Genomic DNA, 18,349 nt, shown 5'->3' with positions numbered 1-18,349 from the left:
TTAAGTAAATATATTAATTTTTTGAAAGTATTGCAAAAAATGTAATATAAGATTTATATTCTAAGATTTTACTAATGAGTAGATTTGTTACTTTCAATTTTTTATTAAGCACTTTTGTAATTTGAAGAGTCATATATTTTCGCTGTTGAAAATGTGGAAAATTATATAGCTTTGCGCAGTGGCAGTATCGTAGCCAATGAGGTTTATCCGAGGCGCGATTATTGCTAATTGAAAATGTGGAAAATTATAAAAAAGGAAAATCAATTATATACACTTCTATACACTAAATCAATTATATACACTTCTATCACCTAAAAATCACTGTTTGCCTTCTGATACAGTTCTTTCCTGTTTATACACACCAAACACATACATATATATGTACATGCAAACACACATAGCCTACATACCTATTTAGATGCTTTTATATAGTTTGGAGACATAATTGAAACCATGTTTAATATGTCCATTAAAACTCATCTAAAAGAAAACTTTTAATGACCGCAGTGTATTATCTTGTATGATTCTATCAGAATGCACTCAGCCAACCTCTATTCTTGAATACTTATATCACAGAAATACTACTTGAAATATCACTAAGAGAGATACATGCAATAGAATCACAGAAAAACATATGTGTGAGGATATTCATAGCAGCTTTATTCCTAATAGTCCACAGCTGGGAACAATCCAAATGTCTATCAGTTTTAGAATGGGTAAACAGTATTTGAAATAGGCACACAATGGAATATTAATCATCAATGGAAAAGAGCTGATGGCTGCCTGCTGTATGTAACAATAGAGAAACTTTTCACAGACATAATGTTTAATGGAAAAATAGATACCAAAGAGCACGTTCTCTATGATTCTATTCATATGAAACTCAAGAAGAGGTACAACAAATCCAAGGGTCTGGGATGTCAGAATCGTGCCTTGGACAGGGTGTAGACAGGGATGGGGCATGAGGAGAACACCAGCATACTGGAGGTGGTCGATATTTTGGTCTGGTAATTGCATACGACATTAATATGTAAAAATTACTTGAGCTGTATGTTTCATATTTGTGCACTCTGTAAGTTACCCTAATCAGTAAAAATAAGAATAAAAAAATAGTCTGTAGATACAGCTTAGAAAAGGTTTTGACTAGATTTCTTATAAATTCCTCAGTATAATCTTATATGCTCTAAAAAGATGTTATTTTGAACTAAAGAGCATATTATTTTGTAAAAACCTAGGATCTCTTTTCTATTACAGCACTCTCATAAGCTAGACAAAGGACAGCATTTTTTTCAGATAATGCTACTAGTGCTCAGATTTGCCAAAGAGTACTAATAAATCAGTTGGTGGAATTAGGACTAGAACCCTTCTTTAGACTTCATGTAAATCTCAATTTAATCCAGCACTGAATATAAGAAATCTGAATTCAGGAGCACCTCGCTGTCTCAGTTGGAAGACCATGCAATTCTTGATCTTGGGATCATGAGTTCAAGCCCCACACTGGGTGTAGAGATGACTAAAAAACCAATAAATACACTTTAAAAAAACACAAAATCTAAATTCAAAAGTCAGTTTAATTAAAGATGTTGCTCCATGAACTGCATTTTACAAAAAGAATTCAAAATAGGATTCTTTGTCTTGTAAAATTTCCTAGTACTATCCAGTTAGTATATAACTAATAAACAACTGTTTTATGTTTTCAAGGATGTTGCTATTTCATAGAGTAAGATCATAGGTATCCTAGAGTATAATAACTTAGTAACAAATATTTTAATTTACACTGACAAATCTGCAGGTCAGCTGTGGTTTCACTGATCATGGCTGATCCAGGATGGAGTATTGGTTTTGAGTGAGTTTCTCTCTCTCTTTCTTTCTTTCTTCCTTCCTTCCCTTTCTTTCTGATTTTATTTATTTGACAGAGAGAGAGAGAGAGAGAGAGAGAGAGTATGTGTGTGTGTGTGTGTGTGTGTACAAGCAGGGGGAGCAGCAAGCAGAGGGAGAGGCAGACTCCCCGCTGAGCAGGGAGCCCAATGTGGGACTGAGATCATGACCTGAGCCAAAGGCAGGTCAGGCTGCCTTAACTGGCTGAGCCACACAGGTGCATTCCTTTTTTTTTTTTTTTTTCTTTTTTAAAGATTTTATTGATTTGACAGAGAGAGAGAGAGCACAAGCAGGGGGACCAGGAGTGGGTGAGGAGAAGCAGACTGCCTGCCAAGCAGGGAGCCTGATGTGGGGCTCGATCCCAGGAACCTGGGATCATAACCTGAACCCAAGGCAGAGGCTTAACCAACTGAGCCACCCACGTGCCCCTTGAGTCAGTTTCAAGTCTGTTCCCTACGCCTGTATTCCAGGACTCAAGCCAAAGGAACAAGAAAGTCCTGGCCCTTACATCCACTTACATTCCATTAAACAAGGCACCATGACCAAGTCCAACATCAGGTATTGGGGAAGGGGAAACACTGGGTTGACTACCGTCCATCTGTATCAGTAAATACTGCTGCCTTGTTAACAACTTCCAAATTCAGTGCCTTAAAAGAACGATTTATTATTTCTCAACAGTCAATGAATTGGTTGAGGTGTTTTTGGTAAGCTGGCGGCTCTCATGCATCGGTGGGCTGAGGACTGGTCCCTCCACGGTCGCCTCAGCAGGGGTAACACAGCTCTCTTCCATGTGGTATCTCATACTTAGCCAGCCTGCTGGAATTTGTTCTTTTAATGTTGACAGGGTCCGAGAAAGAATGGAAGATTCCAAGGCTAGCTCAGCCTTTGGAACTTGTATGGCATCATTTCTGCTGTATTCTGTTATCTACAGTAAGTAACAAGATGGTACAGATTCAGAGTGTGAACAAATAGACTCCAATATCTGATGGGAAGAGCTGCAAAGGCACATTGTGCGGTGTTCTTTTCTCTAACAGAGATGCCACATGAGGGGAAAAAAACCCCACACTGGCTTGCTGATCTTGAGATCCTACTGGGTGCTGTCCAGACCCATGAAGACATCACCAGGTAATGGATATTTTTTTCTCCGCAAAGGGCTTGAGGCTCCCAGAGACCTTGAGGAAGCTGTTTATTAGCACCTTATGAAAGGAGAGGAAGGGGACATATTATATTTGGTCTAATTTGACTCTCTATATGTTCAGCATTTATCATTCGATTAACTGCAGTAAGAAACTACATGATCAGAGGAACTGATAACAGACTAAATTTGGGTAATGAGTAAAATTATGCAAATAAGCTGTGAATTTTATTCTCATCCTCCCCTTCTTTTCTCCCCAGGATCTCTCATTCCTCCTATGTATATCTTTGTGGGGACCCGTGGTGGATTGTACTATTTTTTCCATTTCTTCAGTGGAGTGTATTTTCCTGCCCCACTGATATGAGGCTTAAACATGTGACTTGGTTTGGGGCCTGTGGGTAGAGGCAATGGGATGTCAGTTCTGAAGCTGCATCTTACAAGACACCATTTCTTCTTATGTGTTTTGCTTCTCTCCTGGGGCAACTACAGTTCTAAGGAAGATGTGAGATGTACGGAGCAGACCTGGACCTAGTCCACAGCCTCGGCCAAGGCCAACTGAGCCCAGATGAGGTCATCTGACCCCATCTCCTCTGCAGACAGGTGGATAAATGATTATCATTTTAAGCTAATGAGTTTTAGGGTGATTGTGACTTTAGGGTGACTTATAGCATTATTGCAGAATTAGCTAACTGGTTCCTAAAATTCCCAGGGAAATGAGCCAAATCATCTATGTCTAAAGTTCACATTTCACATTTATCCACACAAAACTTGAACAAATTCTTTATAAAATTGTATAGTTGGAAGACACATCCTACATCTGTAATTTGCCACATCTGCACAACTCCTCCCCTATCGTGAACCCAATCTTTCTTTGACTTAATTTGAAATCAGTCATTTAAATCAACATTTCCACCCCTATGCAAGCAATAATATCCATGAAATCAAAAGTCTGGTGTGTTGTTGTATTTTTCCCATCCATCTCTGTATCTCTGTGTATCTGTAGGCACATACGTACCGTGGTAGTGATCATTCTATGTGTGCATCACCAAGCCTCATTTGCTATTTTCCTGGGCACATAGAAAGATCACCTTTCCAAGTTAGGTGGGACCATGTGGCCACATTCTGGACAAGACTGGTTAGATCAAGAATGGTCAGAATCAGTGTAATGATTTACTCATTTCTAGATCTGGTTCCTGAAATCTCCTGTGCTATCTATCCCCCTCTCTCTTTCCTTGTCTACTGGCTAGAGGCAAAGAACACAGTTTAGGACTCCAGGTTCTTTGAAAGTGGCAGAGTCAGTTGAGGGAAGGAGCCTTGATATTTAAATTATCTTATATATCAGAGGTCTGTCCCCATCGCCCTTCACCCTCCTTGCCATTCCCACCAGCCCCCACTGTCCAGTCCAGATCCATTGATTGAAAAATCAATGCTTACTGTATCAAGCTACTGAGAATTCAGGAGATATTGGATTTAGCAGTCAGAGTTACCTGTCTGATAAAAAATGCATCATCCTTAAAACTAGAGGATATCCAACCATTTATTACATAAGCTTCCCTCTACACCACCTGTGGTCCTTATTCCATACTTTGGAAACGCTGCTATGATCCATCTCCCCATGTTACTGTCAAAAAATCAGCCCTGGAGAGGGAAGGTGCCACCCAGGTGTGCACAGTGAGTTAGAGCAGGAGCTGGGGCTCAAATTCAAGATGTCCAAGTCCCAGACTGATCCTAGTTCAGGAATGCCGGGCATCTATTTAATCCCCTCAGGATTACACAATAGTTTGTTGTCCACACTGCCTACATCTCCTGTTATCTTGGCACTGCTGACAGATGCCAAGGACTTCCATCGCTGCTCCCCAGAAACTTTGCCTGAGACTCTTCCCTGGCCACAGAGGTGCATCCTGCCTGCATGCCATGATGAGTGCCCTGGGCTGCCCTCCATCAGGGAGGACACAGGAGGTGGTGGGCAAATACTCCCATTTCTTTCCTGGGAAGCCTGTCCTACACAGTCTCTCAGCGGGGTTTTAGAGGGACTGAGCCCCTCCTTACCCACCTACACCCCCTCTCTTGACTCCTTCCCTTTTCCTCTCATTTCCTCCCTCATGAGAGGAGGCAGAGAACTTGAGAGAAGACATCTCTGAGGAGCTGGCCTCTAAAGAGAGACCTGAATGTCCTGTGGGGACATGCTAGGACAGTTTCAAGTGAAAAATCACCATTTAAAACATCTCTGGAGGTGGGAGAGGGCTTGACACGTCCAAGGCATAAAAATGAAGCTTGCGTGGCTGCTGCAAGGGGGTGAAGGGCATGTGTGTGTGGCTGGGGTTAGGGGGGGAGGGCTCTTAGAGAGGTGATCATGGGCCAGCTAAGGATTTTTTTTTTTTTAAGATTTTATGTATTTATTTAAGAGAGGGAGAGAGAGCATGCATGAGAGCATGAGATGGGGGAGGGTCAGAGGGAGAAGCAGACTCCCTGCTGAACAAAGAACCCCATGTAGGACTTAATCCTGGGACTCCAGGATCATGACCTGAGCCAAAGGCAGTTGCCTAACCAACTGAGACACCCAGGCGCCCCAGGCAAAGGGTCTTAAGCAGAGGAGCCATTCAATCAGATTTGTTTCTGGAGTTCAAGTAACAGACTTTCCCAAGAAAATTCAGGGACTAAGGCATTGGTGCTTTTTGGCAAGAGACAGTATACGTGCTCAATGAGGTTCAGCTGTGAGCTCCATCTTGGAGGGGAGGCCAGGCCTGGTGGAGTCCAGTGTCTCTGTGCATAGTGACCAACGCCTGCCCTCTGCTTTCCCTTTTCACCATGATCTGTTCTGTCTGTTCTTCCTTCCAGTCAGAAAGGTCAGGTAGAGGTGGCCCTGAGCAGAATGTGTGTGTGTGTGTGTGTGTGTGTGTGTGTGTGTGAAGATACCCCCACTGCTTTCTAAACTGACATCTTGGGCCCTAGTCTGTCTTCAGCCCTTAAACTACAAGCTACCTCATGCTAAATTCAGAGTGGAGTTAATTCAGCTGGCACGATTAAACAGGCGTTTCCTCCTGCACTTTGCCCCGTGCGGAATAAACATCTTTTTGTACCACAGCCTGTTAAAATTATTAAAGGAGGCTCCAACAATATTTCCATGCCCAGGGGAAGAATTCTATTACAGTGCTGGGCAAACTGGGCCCTTGAAAACTCCAACAAGGGATTCTGGAAATGGCGGGGAAGATTGGGAGCTGTAGATGTAAAGTAAAGGACTAAAAATGGCCCAGACAGGCAGAACAACTCAGCCCGCTGAGGGGAGTCTCTGTCATCCTGTTTCCCTCCAAGGTGGGGAAGTTTGTTGTGAAGGCTAATTAGGTTGTTTGAGACTTGGAACTGAGGGGTCTCAAAATTAAAATAAAACTACGGAAATCCAAAACCAATCAATGCTCAAAAGACTGATTAAGTCTGTCTTTAAACGTATAGAGGCTTGACTAATATTATTTGAGTTATTATATTCATGAGGATTCTGAGAACCCTTACAGTGTTATTAAGTTTTATGCGAAAGAAAGGATTTTGCTAATCTGTTTTTGGTGGGAACCAAGGTGACAAGCACTTGGATAAACAGTTTTTTCCCTCGGAGAGGCACATGTTTTAAAATGGATTTAAAGAGTTGGGTCAGAAATTGTTTTAAAAGGTGAGTTTATCCTCGAGGGTTTTACATTTCTTAGTCTGAAGCCCCCAGGCCCCAGCTCCATTCTGAAGTTTAAAAAAATGATTTGATAGTACAAATTACTTTCTTTCTTTGTTTTCCATCTGTAACACAGTTTGTATTTTTTAATAGGCATATATACTATTTTTATAATTTAAATCTCTACAAAACGGGGCAAGAAGAGAAGTAGTCAAGGACTATAAAAATGTGTGATAAGTCACTGCTAATTAAAAATGCAAGTATTGACCATGTTAACTGAGTCAAGTAATTGTTGTTTTTTTTTTTTAATACTATCACTTAACTTAATTCTCTTTTTTATCCATAAAGGCTCATCTTATTAAAATAGACTGTTGGGGCGTCTGGGTGGCTCAGTGGGTTAAAGCCTCTGCCTTCAGCTCGGATCATGAGCCCAGGGTCCTGGGATAGAGCCCCACATCGGGCTCTCTGCTCAGCAGGGAGCCTGCTTCCCCTCCCCCCCCACCTGCCTCTCTGCCTGCTTGTCATCTCTGTCAAATAAATAAATGCAATTCCTATCAAAGTACCATCCATCTTTTTCAAAGAAATGGAACAAATAATTCTAAAATTTATATGGAACCAGAAAAGACCTCGAATAGCCAAAGGGATATTGAAAAAGAAAGCCAACGTTGGTGGCATCACAATTCCGGACTTCAAGCTCTATTACAAAGCTGTCATCATCAAGACAGCATGGTACCGGCACAAAAACAGACCCATAGATCAATGGAACAGAATAGAGAGCCCAGAAATAGACCCTCAACTCTACAGTCAACTAATCTTCGACAAAGCAGGAAAGAATGTCCAATGGAAAAAAGACAGCCTCTTCAATAAATGGTGTTGGGAAAATTGGACAGCCACATGCAGAAAAATGAAATTGGACCATTTCCTTACACCACACACAAAAATAGACTCAAAATGGATGAAGGACCTCAATGTGCGAAAGGAATCCATCAAAATCCTTGAGGAGAACACAGGCAGCAACCTCTTCGACCTCAGCCGCAGCAACATCTTCCTAGGAACAACGCCAAAGGCAAGGGAAGCAAGGGCAAAAATGAACTATTGGGATTTCATCAAGATCAAAAGCTTTTGCACAGCAAAGGAAACAGTTAACAAAATCAAAAGACAACTGACAGACTGGGAGAAGTTATTTGCAAACGACATATCAGATAAAGGACTAGTGTCCAGAATCTATAAAGAACTTAGCAAACTCAACACCCAAAGAACAAATAATCCAATCAAGAAATGGGCAGAGGACATGAACAGACATTTCTGCAAAGAAGACATCCAGATGGCCAACAGACACATGAAAAAGTACTCCATATCACTCAGCATCAGGGAAATACAAATCAAAACCACAATGAGATATCACCTCACACCAGTCAGAATGGCTAAAATCAACAAGTCAGGAAATGACAGATGCTGGCGAGGATGCGGAGAAAGGGGAACCCTCCTACACTGTTGGTGGGAATGCAAGCTGGTGCAGCCACTCTGGAAAACAGCATGGAGGTTCCTCAAAATGTTGAAAATAGAACTGCCCTATGACCCAGCAATTGCACTATTGGGTATTTACCCTAAAGATACAAACGTAGTGATCCAAAGGGGCACGTGCACCCGAATGTTTATAGCAGCAATGTCCACAATAGCCAAGCTATGGAAAGAACCTAGATGTCCATCAACAGATGAATGGATCAAGATGATGTGGTATATATACACAATGGAATACTATGCAGCCATCAAAAGAAATGAAATCTTGCCATTTGCGACAACATGGATGGAACTAGAGTGTATCATGCTTAGCGAAATAAGTCAAGCAGAGAAAGACAACTATCATATGATCTCCCTGATATGAGGAAGTGGTGATGCAACATGGGGGCTTAAGTGGGTAGGAGAAGAATAAATGAAAGAAGATGGGATTGGGAGGGAGACAAACCATAAGTGACTCTTAATCTCACAAAACAAACTGAGGGTTGCTGGGGGGAGGGGGTTTGGGAGAAGGGGGTGGGATTATGGACATTGGGGAGGGTATGTGCTTTGGTGAGTGCTGTGAAGTGTGTAAACCTGGTGATTCACAGACCTGTACCCCTGGGGATAAAAATATATGTTTATAAAAAATAAAAAATTTAAAAAAATCTTAAAAAAAATAATAAAATAAAATAGACTGTTATCTCAAGTGCATGGGGGTCCTTAAAAATACAAAAAACACTTCCAGTACCTGAACAAGATATGAAAGTTTGACCTGTGGACATAAAGTTGAGTATTTGCAGATGAAAAAGATGCATATTCACATGGCTCTTCCTGGGATTGCTGAAGGAGAGATTTGACTTCATTGTTCCCTCTTTAACTTTAGAGAGAGGGTTCAAATCATTACCTTATCAATCTGCCCACTCTCTGTGCACCAATATTTCTCCAGAAATAGGAATAATAATACGAGCTACTTGTAGGGCTATTGCAGGTATTAATTCCATTAATAAAGATTCTAGGACAGTGACTGGTGCACAGTAACTTTCCGTACATGATATTTCTTTCCCCTAGTCCCTAGCACCCAGTTATTGAGCATGTAGATAATGCTTAGCAACTACTTCCTAATGAGTATTCTGGTGAGGGAGACCTTTTCTAGAATTGGATTGATAGGACAGATATTCCCATTCGCTCAGGGAGGCCAGTGAAGCTCACTGATCTTCCATCACGAGCCCATATCCTGTGCTACATGGAACCATCAGTGGTGTGCTGAAGAAAGGCAGACAGGCTTGTGAGAGCCAAATGTTAAATTTCCGGGAATTCTGTAAGCTGCTTTTAAACATGACCATTATTAAGAATTAAATGACGTAAGTGTGCACGTAAATAAATTATACCAAAAGCAAGGTAATACTCAAAATTTAACATTTCCTCATGATTTTCCATTTTACGATGACCTCTGCTCTTGAATTTATTCATATCTGTCATAGTTATGCGGTGGGAAAACTGTATAATGCTGTGTTTTTACACATCTCCTCCCGACTCTGTGTTCAGTGATGGTACTTCACGTTTGTAGATTGAAATCAGGCACGGAGTGAATATTTATACCATAGAAACCAGCAAATGCTACAAATCAGGGCTCCCCTACTTCCCAAGTGCCCCCTTCCCCCCCCAAGCTACTCTTTATCAGCACACCTCTGACTTTGCTCAGCCTGGAGTGGGGGATGGGGTTGGGGGTGGCAGAGATTAGAAGGGATGGAGATCTTCAAAAAGTTTATCATTTGACAAAACTTACAATTTTTTGCTGCTTCATCCCCAATTTTTCTTCATGTTAAGCTTTTCATGGGTCATTATATCAGAGTGAAAATCTGCATTTTCCTCTTCTCATTTTCTTTCTTTGCACATAAGCATTTAGATAAGTAACTTTTGGTAGCATAGAAGTAGCAGTTTATGCTACTGCTGGCTCTGTACCCCCAAAATACATTTGGAGTTCACCAAGCTGTCACCCCCAGATCCAGCCATTCAGCCAGGCTTTCTTCAGGCGCCAAGGCCCCTCCAACAGCCTTGACCTTCTCATTGTCACTCTGGTCTTTCAATCTGTTTTTCCACATAGCAGTAGCGAGAATTCCCCGCCCCCCCAGAATACATTAACTTTACATTTCCCCATTCTTTAAAAAAAAAAAAATCACTTTATTGGGGTATGCTTGACATACAAAAAGCTGTCTATATTTAATGTATACAAGTTAATGAGTTTGGAGATAACTATACATTTGTGAACCCATTAGCATAATCTATGCCATTAACATACCCATAACCTCCAGAAGTTTTCTCCCGTTCTTTTCATTATTGTTATGATTATTATTATCATTTTTGTGATAGGAAAACTCTTGTGATCTAGGATTTTAGCAAATTTTCAAGTCTATGGTATAATTTAACTGACTATAGGCACTGTTATATAGTAGATCTCTAGGATTTAGTCATAGGAATAATCCATGAGACATGTGAGCCAGGTCACGTCACTCCCATCTGAAAACCTATCCAGAGTTGTGCTCTGCACTTAGGATAAGATGCAAACTCCTTGTCACAGCCCGTAAGCATCTACAAGATCTGGTCTTTGCCTGTTTGCTCACTTTGTCTTCTCATTGTTTCTCTGTCAGTGCCTGGATCATACCCATTTTTTTTTCTGTGTCTGGGTCTTTGCACAATGGCTCTGCTGTCTGGACCATCCCCGTACTTCCCTGTTCCCTAAAGTCTAGCTGCTTTTTGTCTTTCAGGTTTGAGCTGAAGTGTCACCTCTCAGCGAGGTCTTCTTTGGTCTTACTATATAAAATACAGTAAGACCTCCTCTTATATCTATCTTCACCATGGGTCTGTATCTCTTTCATTTATTGCGTTTTTCATCATTTGTAAATGTGTATTATTAGTTTACTTGCTCTTCTTTTGGCTGGTTCCCCAACAAGACAGGGAGGTTTAAGAACTAGGGCCTGGGTCTGTCTTGTTTCATCAGAGCATGACCAAAGCCTAGCACAGTGTCAGACACAGTTACATTTAATGAATAAAAGATATGAAGATAATCTTACAGCCCAGAGTTAACATTTTGCTACAGCTACTAGTTTCAAATGAAAATAGCACTCATGGGGTGCCTGGGTGCCTCAGTCAGTTAAGAGTCTGCCTTTGGCTCTGGTCATAATCCTGGGGTCCTGGGATTGAGCCACATGTTGGGCTCCCTGCTCAGTGAGGAGTCTGCTTCTCCCTCTCCCTTTGCCCCTCCCCCTGACTTGTTCTCTCCTCTCTCACTCTCAAATAAATAAAAATCTTAAGAAAAAATAGCACTCATTTTGCTTTTTTCTCTTTTGATAGGATAACAAAAAAGTTGTTTCTTAACACTCTTGTGTATTTCTTCTCGCTTTTCTGCCTTTACTTGTCTGTTCCCCCTGCCCCCCATACCTGCTGCCCCTCCGTCCCTTGTTGTCCTTGAGGTCTCATCTCAAAGGCTACTCCCCCAGAGCTTTCCTCTGCTCTTCTTGGATATGCCCTTTATTCAACCTTCTTCCTTCCCTCTTGTGCCTTCCTAAAGGCTCTTACCTTGCTGAATGTCACTGTAAAGGAGACTATAAACTTTTCCAGAACCCATACAAATGCATATCCCCGAGGAACCTAACAGCATGCTTTATAGACAACGCTGTCCTCAGTAAAAGTTGCTCAATTAGTTTATGATGAAAATCAAAAAAAAAAAAAAAGGAGTTAATTACCCAAATGTTTCCAAAATAGGAAAAAAGAAAACTTTGAATGACTGATTAAACGTCTTCTTTTTCATCTCTGTGGTTTAGAATTGTTTAAACGCAATCCCATGGTTTGTTTCTTATCAGCTAAGCCATGTTCTCTCCTTTGCTCCAATAGTGCAAATTTGCCTTCGCCTAGTGCTTCCTCTTTAGAAAAAAAAATCTTAAAAAACTTGGAGTTTCCTCTTTAAGGAAAGGCTGAGAAACACTAAAAATACTAATATAGGATAATAAATATCATGAGGTGAAATTCCTTTGTGCATTTTGTAGGAAAAGCCAAGGCAGACCTGCTCAAAGTCCTGGCAGTCCCTCTTGCCTGGGATCAAAGGGCAAGTGACCTAGATTCTAGCCTGATGTTTGCAACATAATGTGTTTGCAGCTTTGCCTCCAAATTCCAAAGAAGGTCACAGTGAAATGGGTGGGGCTGATGGTGACTCCATTTTCTGAACTTAAGAGGCTTAAGAAAGTAATGTGCCACTCATTTGCAAAGTTAATGAAGATCTTGTTTCTACTGTGACCTTGTCCAGATTTATTTTATAACCTAGCTACACAAAATGGAGGATGTGGACTTTCTGGGTGATGTCAATGATCTCTATCTTTATAGGGGTGTGGATTACCCAGGAGCATTTTTGTTAGAATTCCTAGTACCAAGCACTTAAGGCTTGTGTCTTTCTCCCTGTAGATATTAGACTACAATTTTAAAAGGAAAAAGTAAAACGTAAGACATGGGCATTGAAAAACAATCCAAGTAGTACAGAATTGGATAAAGAAAAAGATTCACAATAAAAAAACGACCCAGGCAATCACGACACAATGTGGTTGATGGCCAGCAGTATCCTTCAGCGTCACCTGAGACCTTGTTTAGAAGTGAAGACCCTCAGATGTCACCAGGGCCCTCAGTCAAGGCCCATAGTTTAGCCAGGTGGCCTAGGCCAGTTGTTTCCAGTTAAAGCTTGGGAACCTCTGCCTTGAAAAAAGCTCTTGTGTCTGGGGGCACAGTTATCTTCTCCCCATCGAGGTCCCTCTTACCATCTATGCGGTACTGTTAGCCGGTTTCTTTGATTAAAATCTAGCCATTTCTTACTTTCCCCCACTTTACAGAATCCCCCCCTTTCCTTCCTGTGCCCCCTGCCCCTGCCTGTGCCCGGCAGTGGAGGCTGTCATCCCGATTTTGTTGTTCCTAGCCACACAGTGATTGGGTGAACTGAGCCTAGTGGAAACCACTTAACTTCCCGCATGTCTGTTTATGCTTCTTTACAAAAGACATAATGGCCCTGGACTACTCAGAGCTTAAATTAATTAATGTTTATAGAGCACTTCAAGCCTTGGGGATAAAAGCCTCTTTGAAAGTGTGTGTAATTATTATTATGGCTAATGAAGCTGGCTGCTAGCCCCTCCCCCTCACTGGGGAGGGGTGAGGCGAGGGGAGCTGCTCTGGGTAACAAAATCCAGAGAAGGTGGAAATTTAACTCAAGTGTCATTTTCCTTCTTTGCTTACTCTATTGGTATTTTTAGGGTCTTTCTTTCTTTCTTTCTTTCTCCTTTCTTTCTTCATACTGCATTGCGTGTAGATGAATTAAGTCAAGTGGGTTTATGATAAAATAAGCAAAACACATTCTAAATACAGCGCTTTTCTCCGGCCTCATACACTGCACTCTTCTTGTTCCCTTGGTAGGGAAGTGAGATCCAAAAAGCCTCAGAGAGAGAGAAGATTTTTACTAGAAGGTGCCTTAGAGTTTATAGTGATGTTTCTCAAGATGTTGAGGTTTATTATTTAGTCTTGGGATTAACCAACTTCTAGGAACATAAAATTTAATGCTAATTGCAGTAATACGAAGACATTCTGCATAGGTCTCTGCTCTAGGAAAATGACAGTTTAAAGTACCGATGCATCTCCAAGAGGAAAATGCAGAGCCCACAGTGTTCCAAGGGAGACCTGTTTACCCAACTCAGATCGTTGTACAAAGGGCATTTGGCTTTGACAATCTCAACTTACTCTTCATTCATTTCTGTGGTGTAAGTCTCAGATTGTCTCTGTTGGCTTGATTTCAGAGATTATGAAAGAAGTAAATGCAAAAAGTCAATAAAGTTGCCCCAGTGCCTTTTGGGACCTCATTGTACAATGATCTATTATTTGATTTTTAGGAAATCAACTCATATGTATATGTACTATGAGTACATAGTACTTTATCTATTTGGAATCATTTTGAAGCGAGAAACTTCAGTATGAAACAATCTTTTAAAGATAAATTCACGTTTGTTAACTGGGTTTTATCGCAGCTAGATAAAGGTATCCAAGTAAGAGTTCCTGCATCAGTCCTCACAACTGGTCTTGCAGGAGTGAAGTCAACACTGTTGGTTGAGGGAGTTGATCTATAGGAGGGGCCACCATTGGAAGAGGAAGTATCACTGAAACTGAAGTTTAAGCAAAGGCTTGACAGGACTGTCTAGATATGGGTGCCATCTTGGCAGCTTTTTCAGGACAGCCTCCACTCCCTTCACTTCTTTTGTATTCTCCACATTCCCCCCCGCCACCCCAAAGGTTTAAGACCCTGATTGGGAGATGGTGGACAACTATTTACTGAAAACTTGAGTCTGAGTCCTATAGGCAAATACACCAAGTCAGTTATGAACATAAATATCAAATTCACTTAGGGGACAGCAGTCAATTAAGAGGCATTCCTGGGAATCTCCTTTGCCCTACAATGTGAAAAGTGTTTCCTGCCTTCAAGGGGCTCGTGAGATACCTATAGAGACAAGCGAAACAGATTTGTATTTGTCTCTTCCTCTGGAGGAGCTTTATGAGGGCTGGACCCGGGTCTGTTTTACTCACTGTTTAAGTTTTGGTTCATAGTAGAAAAGCAATACATGTGTGTGCTTTTTTAAAGGTTTATTTATTTATTCAAGAGAGAGAGAGAAGAGGGACGGGCAGAAGGAGAGTGAGAAAATCTTCACGCAGACTGCACTGAGCACAGAGCCCTACCACAGGTTCCATCTCCAGACCCTGAGAGCATGACCTGAGTGGAAATCTAGAGTAGGAGACTTGCTGACTGAGACTCACAGGTGTCCCCCGCCCCCATAGATGATTTTTAAATGCATGGAAGGAGAAGGATGGAAGAAAGGAAGGATGAAATGTAGGAAAGAAGTGAAATAAACTATGCATGTTGCTTATTATTCAAATAGAAGTCAATTACTATGTACAAGTTTCAGGGAGGAGGAAGGCATTGAACAGGGATCCAATCGTAGTAAGGGCTTGGAGAAACATGTGGGAAAAGGAAGACGTTCCAGTGGAGGCAAAGAATGAGAGCAAGGATGAAAATGAGTATATCTGTGGCTTGAGGTGAGAATTAATAGTTTTTAAAAAAAAGGATGAATGGAGAGAGTGGAGACAGCTTATAGGCATTTAGGTATAAGTTAGAAAGACAAAGTTGCTCTTTACCAGGTGATGTGCCCATGATAATGAAAATTGATTAAAAGTAAAAAGTTTAGTTAATAATCCAGGAATTTCCTGAATAAATAACTGAACATTTGTGTTATCTGGAAAAGAGTATTGAAATATGAATTAGGTTTACATTTTCCAGGCTTTTGACAAAGACCAGTAAAGAATCCCAGAAAGACTTTGTTATTTATATATTAATGCTGATGATAAGTTTTTGATTATTTTGGAATAATTTGTGTCTTAGAAAAGGCAAAATTATAATAGTAAATGCATGAAAATGAAGCCTTTCTCTTTTTTTAATGGAAACTAAATTATTTCCCAGACGTATCCAAAATCAGGAAACAGAACAGAAAGGGATTGAAAATTTGTTTAAAACCTTTCTAAATAATTGGCCAGGATACAACTTGAACCCTAGGCTCTCTGGACGTGAGTTGAAAATGACATACTTACTTCGTTCTTTGAAGATAGAGTTTTCTATTCTAAAATAATAAGGGGGGAAAAATACAATTTTTCACATAACTTACAAAGCACCATGATTGCTTAAGCCTAGACTCTTGACATTTTAGACAGAATTGAGCCAATTCAGTGAGTGAAGTATAACTGTGTTTTGACTTGGTCTGGACAAAGTCTTTGAGTGTTCAGACAGGCAAATCTAAGAATAATAGTAATGAGTGGAGTGTGAACTTTCCCATTCATCTTAATGGGGTTGTCAACTATGAAGTTTAATTATATCACTGTTAGCCATTTGATGGCAGTTTTGAGACTCAGAGGCCAGCAATTAGTGGTGACTTCTAGCCCAACGAAGTACCTCCACTTTCTTGATTGTTGTAATGAATGTCCACTAAGGAGAAGGTCAGTTACAGTCTTTTTGATCCCAGTCAATCGCCTTAGTTACTGAGTCATTAGCTGCCTAATAACTGGCAAATCCTTCTGGTCAGCTAGATCTGTCTTAGGTGTGTTGGTCATTCTTGCCAGATGAACCAAATTGTCTTTCATTTCTGATTATGATTTCCTAAAGAAAACCACAAAATATAATTAAGAAATGGCCAGTGAGCAAGTTCTATTTCTTTTGTGTGACTGCCCCTGCTGTCCCTCTAGGGGGATCTAGTCCACCTCATTAACCTGTTGAATACTCAGTGTGGTTGAGTTACAATTGACAGGGGGAGCCTACAAGGAGAAAGAGCTCATGGTCTGTTCATTCCTATATTCTTCTATTTATTCATTTCGTGAAGTATGTTTTCAACTCTACTATGTGCCAGACACTGGTTTAGAGTAAGCTTGGACAACAAGATCTGTAGGGCTTATGGTATACTAGAAAACATTTTGGAATTGACTTGTGTAATTCCAGTACATAGTAAATAGATTAGAATTTATTTTAAGAGTGATAAAGTGCTATGAAGACAAGAAAGCAGGGTGCTGCGGGTCATGTGGACATTGCTCTAGATCAGCACTGAACAATAGAAATACCATGTGAGCCAAAATATGAGCAACATATGTCATTTTAAATTTTCCTATAATCACATTAAGAAAAATTTTAAAAAGCATAATTTTAATATGTTTTTTAACTCAATATATCCAAAATAAAATTTCAACATGTAATCAATATAAAAATGATTGAGATGTTTTACATTCTGTTTTTCCCATGCTAAATCTTTGAACTTTAGTGTATATTTTACATATGGAGTACCTCTGAAACGTTCAACACCCACATATGTCTAGTAACTACTATACTGGACAGCACAGCACAGTTTGAGATAGTGGATGGAGAAGGAATTTCCACTACTCTAATAGTGAAAAAGAACCTCCATTGTGAGATATGCCTTCCAGACACAGGGACTGCTAAGTGCAAAGGCACTGAGGCAGGTTAAGTTTTTAACCAAGTTTGAGTTCAACTGTAAAATTAGAAAACAAATATAACTTGACATTCAATTTATAATACTCATATGTAGCCCTGCTAAATGGTCAAAACCAAATTATCTTTTCAAGGTGCTCATATAATCCAACAGGTCATAGTTTCTTATGAGCTTAAATGAAATGACCTGTTCAGCTCAGTTTAATAGCTTGGTTGTAAGAGAAAGAAGTCTGGGTAAAACAAAACTTTTAAAAAAGATAATGGCTAAGTGAAGGCATCTTGAACATATTTTTTTTTCCTTTTGTCTTTGAACATGCAAATTCATCACAGTCTAATGTGTATTTTACTGATAAATATGCTAATTGTAGATTCTGGGTTCTAATAGCGTTATCTATCTTCAGGACAGGACTTTGTGAAAAATACATCTGTGTACCATTGCTTGTGTTTTATCTTTCTCTAGAGGCAGGCCGTGTTTGACCCCTCCGTTAGCCCAGCAACATAATGAATTAATTAAAAACAAAGGTTTGCTACATAGAAAATGAGAACTCACACAGAAATCACCCAAAAAGAGTCATGAATGTATTTTAAAAATAAAACGTCTGGAATAAGGTTTTCATGTCAAATAAGCATTCTCATATTTGCCTATTAGTTTGATGTATGTCTTCATTTGGATTCCTTCAGAACTGACCCCAAGAGAAGGATATGAATATAAGGACTTTATCTGAGGGGCAATTCAGGATGCAGGGGTAGGCACGGGGAATGAGACAGGGAAGCCAAAACAAGACACATTCAGAAGCCAGGCACCATGGTGGGAGATACTGGAGCCTACTCAAGCAACACTACTCTGAAATTCATGTAGAACATGCTCCAGTATTATTTCCCTTCCGGGCTAATACATTTATTTCCCAACTCTGTCTCCAGGGTTGGGGGAGGAGGACATGAAATCCCTTGTAACCTGACTCCCACGCTCATGGAGAGAGCTCCAGTGCCCAGGGAAAAACCTCAGCGGAGGGATATGGGTGTCAGCAATTAGACGTTGGGAAAAGCCAAGTGAATCTGGTAGATCATGGATGGTAGCCAGCCCATGTGTATAATGGAAGTTCATCCAGAAGTTTAC

At 40.5% G+C, this 18,349-nt stretch overlaps 1 pseudogene; it reads left to right on the top strand.

Annotated features, from left to right (window-relative positions):
- The first annotated feature begins 167 nt into the window (after window positions 1-167).
- Window positions 168-296, top strand: LOC123391618 (annotated as a pseudogene).
- Window positions 297-18,349: the final 18,053 nt, after the last annotated feature.

Source organism: Mustela putorius, unplaced genomic scaffold (genome assembly GCF_011764305.1).
Source record: "Mustela putorius furo isolate JIRA1106 unplaced genomic scaffold, ASM1176430v1.1 tig00000253_pilon_pilon_pilon, whole genome shotgun sequence".
NCBI classification, from domain to species: domain Eukaryota; kingdom Metazoa; phylum Chordata; class Mammalia; order Carnivora; family Mustelidae; genus Mustela; species Mustela putorius.
This window is presented reverse-complemented; position numbering and strand designations above follow the sequence as displayed.